Source organism: Parasteatoda tepidariorum, chromosome 7 (assembly GCF_043381705.1).
Source record: "Parasteatoda tepidariorum isolate YZ-2023 chromosome 7, CAS_Ptep_4.0, whole genome shotgun sequence".
In the NCBI taxonomy this organism is placed as follows: Eukaryota; Metazoa; Arthropoda; class Arachnida; order Araneae; family Theridiidae; genus Parasteatoda; species Parasteatoda tepidariorum.
Window position 1 is genome coordinate 45,405,873 of NC_092210.1, and position 7,275 is coordinate 45,413,147.

Genomic DNA, 7,275 nt, shown 5'->3' on the forward strand with positions numbered 1-7,275 from the left:
CTTCGATGAAGTATACTTTCCAAGATTAACGAAGCCTTGAATTTCTAGGGTTTGCTTGTTGAACGTTAAACTTGGAGACAGCTTCATTTCATCAATTAAAACTGCACCTAAAAACAGTAAATGCAAAATAATGAAATGATAATACCTAAGAAATTTATAATAAAATTATTACAATAAAAAAATATTTATACAACATTTTTCATATCCATGCATAACCTTGGACTTCTCAGCTAAGCACTTAAATATAGATAAATCGAATCCATAGGAGCTTTCAACTTTTCCCAGGTATCTGTGAAGGGTTGATGGTGATGGCAGTTGCAGAATGTTGTGATTTCTTAGGTGGTTGTAGGTTTTAGTGCTTTTTATTTTAATCAGCAAACATTCGTAAATCCAACATGCTGGATATCTCATCCCTTTAGGTTTATATTTGGCTGCCCGCAAACAAGCTTGGATTCCTTCTTTTTGAGCATCGGGAAGATCCTTAATTTGCTCTAACAGTTGTGTTTCAGTAGTCAGAGCACAAGCAGTTCTTTCAGTGACAATGCTTTCCAATTTAGAAACCTTAATGGGGAAAAACTAATAAATAAAAAGACCAAAAATTATCATTATCAGGGATGAGATTAGCCAAAAGACAAAAAAGCTGAATTTCCACGATATTAAATTTTACGCAAGCACAACCCTTTAATAATAAATTCCAGACAGTTTAAGGTAATAAATAATGTGTTGACATACAATTGTGTACTAATCTATTATTATATAAATGAGTACATTGATACTTATCATTTAGTAAAAATAAAAATTACCAATTGAAAAAATAAAGCTGGAAATTATATTTTTCCTCAGTTTACATAAGAGACAATTATTACTTGAAAAACTACCTGGTTTAGCAAATTAAAACTACTGAGAATATACATTAATATTTCATTTCTTTTAATAAATACTGTTATGTGATTTATAGCAAATATATCAGTAATATTACTTTTTAAATTATATTGGAAAAAAAAACTTTAACAATGGACCGAATCATTATGTTCATATTATAGTCTAATCTAACTAGAGCCCTCTGAAACATATCAATAACAGTGAAGTAGAAATATATAGTAACTCCTTAACATACAAAAATTGCTATTTTAGTTTGAAAAATTACATGACAATCAGCAACTGTTTAGATAATTGTTTTTTATTTGATAAGAATTTTGCATTTTATAGCATAAATAACAGCAATTATAAATAAAATTTTGATGATGAGTTAATTAACTCTTTTTCCAAAAAAAAAAAATTAATTAAATCCCTTTTTAAGTGATTGCTTTTGTTTGCTATATCTTTTATGTTTGCTATATTTAGTCGTTAGTCCATCTTCAAACATCTTGTGACAAATCCTATTTTTTCTTCTTTGCAAGCACAGAATGTAAGTTTTGAATATATTCCCTTCCAGTTTCTCTGATGTTGTAACACTTACATATACTAATAATCGTCGTTAGAAAAACAGTCACCTTTATAGTAACTAATTTTAAAAAAATTTACTTCTTACAAGAATCGCGATAGTTGATCTTAAAATTGCGTGAATATGAATAACAATTATGGATTTTGAAATCACATGAATATGAAACTAGATATACGATTTTGAAAATGAGAAAATACAAACTGGGATATAGAATTTTTAAAACGCGTAAATACAAATCACGATTCATAATTTTTAGATCGCGTAAATACGAATCATGATGCGTAATTTTTAGATTGCATAAATAAGAATTATGATGCATAATTTTTAGAATGCGTGAATGCGAATCCCAATGCCTTATTTTAAAATCACGTATAAATACGAAAATCAATGTTTGATATTATAAACCGCATGAGCAAATCAAGACATTGAATTTTAAACTTGCGTGAATACGAATCGCTACATAGGTTTTTAAAAAGGCGTAAATACGAATCACAATATCGGATTTTTAAATCTCGTAAATAAGAATCGCAACATACAATATTCAAATCGCGTGAATAAGAATCGCAAAACGCAAATATGAAAAGCTACGTTTGATATTAAAATCGTGTGAATAAGAATTGAGATATTAGCAGATTCCAGGCTTTGGACCTCTAAAAGGCTTGTCAGAAGCAGTGTCTTTTGAACTACAAAAATCGGATCTATCTGGAGAGTGGGTAAAAAATTCGGAAAATCTTATCTGCTGTGTGCAAAAGGGGAGAAAATAGCTAAAATAAGTAAAAATGAGAAAGGATTGGTAGCTATGTAGTTTGAATTTTCTGTTTCTCTTTGAAAATCGGTGAATTTTCTGAAAACGCGGAACACTTATAAAAAAAAGTGAAATTTTTAGAAAATCTGAATTTTTGATAAAAAAGCTGAAATTCAAGAGATAAAAGTGAAAAAAGCGGAAATACGCAAAAAAGCGGAAAAATCTCATCCCTGCATTATGGATAACCACACAGCAGGCAAATAATTTTTTTTCTGTTGAGATATGCCTATAACACAAACATATGTATTTATACTAATAACATGAAGTTACCTTTTTTTTAAGTCGGATGTTTTTTCTTGCAGAATTAATCAAAAGTTGCCGTTTCTTTGCAAGTCTGATGGAGTATGTCAGTGATTTGTTTAGTATAGCTGGAGGCTTTTTGTTAGACTGGCATTCTTTGCACAAACCAGTTCTCCGAGACATAAAATGCCCCTCTAAAAAACCTTTACATGTCTTTTGCCTATAACACATTCAAATAAAATATGACTAGATCAAAAATTATTAGAAATAATTAAACAACTATTAAATTACAATACTACAATAACATTTCTACAGTTTTAATGTAAAAAATTACTTGTTTTTTATTCCATTACAAACAATTGCTTTTTCCACCTTCTGAAATAAGTTTAGCATCTCTTCAACTGAGTGAATTGGTATATTTCCAAAAGAAGTTTCAATTCCAGATATAAAAACCTATAATGGAATAATTCATTGTAACTGTGCTTTTAAAAACACCAATTTAACATAACAATCGTTAATATTTTCATAAAGTTTAAAGCGAAACCTTACTTTGACTTTAAAATCCTTATAGAATAAAATCCATTTCTCTAATAATCCTGAATTCCAGTAAAAAAAAGATGTAAAGCCATCTCCAACTGATGATGACCACGGATATTTAATAGAAAGACACATTTCTTTTAAAACATTCTCATATGATATGGAATTGTCTTCTGAAGATTCAGAATAAGCACTGCACTGACCACCTAAGAAATTGTTTTAGAATATTTATTATTTTACAAATTAGAAAAAAATATGCCTCTCACTACTCATACTAGAGTCAAAGACAGCTAGAACATTATAATCATTATTAATTTCAAGTTTATAATGTTACACAAACTGATTTTAAGACACTGTAAAAGTAAAGTAAAAGAAAGTGACATATTTTGTGTATTTGGAATTGAATTTTTGTGTATTTAGAATTAACTATACTGATTAATCTGATTGTTAGGATCATATGAAGTTTACTCAGAAGCATGAAAAAGAAAATAAATGATTAAATAGGATTTTTAAATTTTACTTCTTTAATAGAAGTGTCACAGGCTACCATAATCGACTAAAATGATAGCACATAGCTAAGTAATAAAAAGTAGAGAGAGGGAAAAAGGATACAAATAAAATTGAATAAATCTTGTCTCACTCAAAGATAATAAAGCACCAGTGAAATAATAAGCATCAAACTATTGATCAGTTGATGAACCTTGTGGGCACGTAAATGAATCTTGTGGAGATGTAGATATATTTTGTGTTGATGTTGATGGCAAATCTTGTGAATGAGAAAGCTTTCTTTTATGAACAATATTTCTTACAGCAGGTAGTTTTCTTTTCTTTGCAAAATCTGACAAATAGGCTGGAACATTCAGAAAAATAGATGGCACAGCACCAAGTTTTAATACAGGTCTACCTTTCTCCAGCTTCCAAATCTAATAATTTAAAAAATAATAAATAAATAACACACTACTAAAATATGTAGTATTTGTTGACTAGGCAAGTTTTTGATGAAGAAAATAATTATCGGTTATTATAAAAGTGAAGTAATTGTACTAAAATATGTATGAAATTACAAGTGATTAATCTATTATGTTCTTTAATCCCATTAATATTAAATTCTTTTTTTCTTTTGGTTTTGACAATTATTGCTATAAATCCAACATTTTGGTATAGAAAATCAAAACCTACTATTCCCATTAATTGTTTTGCATAATTGAATTAAAACTATTATAACAATGTAAAATCAACATGCATTAGGAAAGTTATTCTAATAACTGTGCTAAATATTGATAATAACTTATCAATTGAGTTCATTGATTGAAGAAATTAATAATTGATTTCTACAAGAATTTATATTTTTTGTATACCACAAAATTAGCTTACTTATCAGGAAATATATTGTAATCATGATTTATAGATAATGTTTATGTATGTATATACATACACACAAATATGAACATCAAATACAAATATTTAAAAAAAAAATCGCAAATTGATATCAGACAATAACTGGTGAAGAACTAGAATAGTTTCCCTTAAAATTAAAAAAATTATGGCATAAAAATTATTATAAATTAAAATTATGGCATAAAAAAATTAAAATCAATATTTAAACTGATAACAATTCACAGTTAGAATTTGTAACATAAATTGAATATATTTATTATAATACATCAAATAATAATAATAATAAAGTAAAAATAGTACCATGTTTTTTTTTAAAAAAAGCAGATAATAGATTCAATANTTTTTTTTTTTTTTTTGAAAAAGCAGACAATAGATTCAATAGTTCTGGCTATACTTTTTTATCCATGATATATATTAATCATAATTATAGCAATAATTATAATGTAAGTATTGTAAATGATAAACCTGTTCCAGTTTTTTTTTTTTTTTTTTAAAGTTTTTGACAGCAGTTTCTGCCCACTCTAACACTATATATAAATTCAACAATAAGATAATTTATTTACTCACTGTTCCATCAGGCATTTTCTGCTTATAGAAATTATTCAAATCCTCTTCTTTAAAATGCAAAGAGCAGACAAAATCCTTCTCGCTTAATAATCTGTCAGAACGGGGAATTGCCTTCCTCCACTTTTCTAAGAGCCCAGCATCCTATTACAAATATAATTATATCTTATTAGTGTTATAAAAGTAGATTTAAACTGTATCTTGTCTTTAAAAAAAATACTCACACACTGAATAAAATACAAGAAAAAGTTTTTCAGAAGAAAAAACTTTATGCAGTAAAAGGTTGCTTATTTATTTATATCATTAAAATGTATTATTGAAAGAAATAAAAAAAATTGAGTTTGCTAAAATAATATAAAATATAGTGTATTATCTTTGCTCATGAGAAAAGTAGAGTAATCTGAAGAAAGCCAATTTCTATCACAAAATATAATGGAAAGGTTAAATCTATAAAAACCAAAAGCATATCTTTAACTCATTGTTAAGTAAATGAATGCAGAAAATCTGCTATGGTAGAAATTCATTAAATTTGTCTGAAAATCATAGTTTATCCTTTAAAAATTATATTTGATCCAAACCTATTAAAAAAGTTTAATTATATAATAAAAATAATAGTACTAGAGTTAAATTTTTAGTGTACTAAGTTTTCAAATTGATAATCTAGATGGATGCACAGAATTGGTTTACTTACTCCCTTTGCTAATCAGTCAATCTTTCAAAATCAGTTTTTTTCCATTAACAATTTCTTCAATTTACTAGTAAAATATCAAGTGATACATGAATGACACAAACAAATCTTAAGAGCACATGCATCCATTATTGCACATTTTCTTTACAAAAAAAAAGTTCACAATTAAATTAAAGTTTTAAACTTTATAAAACTAATTAAAAGGCAAGAATTGGAAGTGTAAAAAATGTACATAGTTTTACACAAAGAACAAAACACAAAATTTGTAAGTCATTCTATCATTATTAATTGTAACTATTCCTACCTAAACAATGATTTTTTTATTTAATTTTCTATCATAGTATTTCATTTGCTGGCATTTAATACAGAAATATAAAGTTTTACTATATATATTCAAATCGAAGTAATTATAGTTAAAGTCAAAATGCTTTATGGATAATTCAGCATGTAATAGAGAAATATCAACCAATCAAATATTCAATTCAATGTATATTATTAACTGAATAAATTATACTTATACCAATACTGAATACTATAACAAAATTTTGAAGAAAAGAAATTGTACAAAACCTTTGTTAGATAAATTAAATTTTTTTTTTAAATATTTGTGGACATACTTTATGACTAAATTAAATGTATTTCAAAGCAGTCAGAATTTTTACAGCTATAAATCTAATTTAGGAGATGTGCGTTTAAAAAGTACACTGGAATGTTATTCTTAAAGAATTTAATACATAAATTGAAATGTAAAACATAAGATATTAGTCATAATATAAGAATAAAACTGGTATATTGCTAATTTTAAAACCCTTTTTAAACAAATCAAAACCATAGTTGAATCCTTGTTCTAAATGCTATTACTTCTTAAAAGAGATAATTTTTAGGTTGTTCTGATCAGAATGCATTTTTTTTAATGATTAACAAATCGATTAAGTGTAGCACAAAATTAGGAAACCAAATAATTAACAGTCACAAAATACCAACATTATAATTCCAACATTGTATATTTCATGTAATGATTGTTCGTCGCGTGATATGTTTCGAAATTAAACTCGAGAAAGAGAAAAAAATCACTTAATTACATTAAAATAATAAAAAAAACTTTTAAAAGAATAATAATATAAACAGAAGAACTTACCTTGAAAACGAAAATCACTTTATTGAATCCGCATGACTACACTAAAATATATTGCTTCGTTCTGGGTTCCTTCTTTTCCCACCCTTTCTATTCTATATCTTATTCCACAAACCTCACATATATTTCCTTCACTTGCTGACGATTCCCTTTTACTTGCACTTGGTGCCAGCTGGGTTAAGACATTGCAAACGGATTATTGGTTAAAGAATGTTTAGGTGTGGTTTGATGATTGACATCAGACTAGCGCAAATCGGGAGCGCGGACATTGAGAAAGGATTATAAGGGAAAATTAAGTAAAAAAAATACAGAAAATATAGCAATTTTTCCAGATTAATAGGAAATATAGGAGTGCTGCGAGGCCTGTAGTTTTAAATATAATTACCACATGCAAACATACATCTATACATAATTAATTCCATAATAATAATTTACCATGGTTCTTGCTCAATTATTTAAAAAAA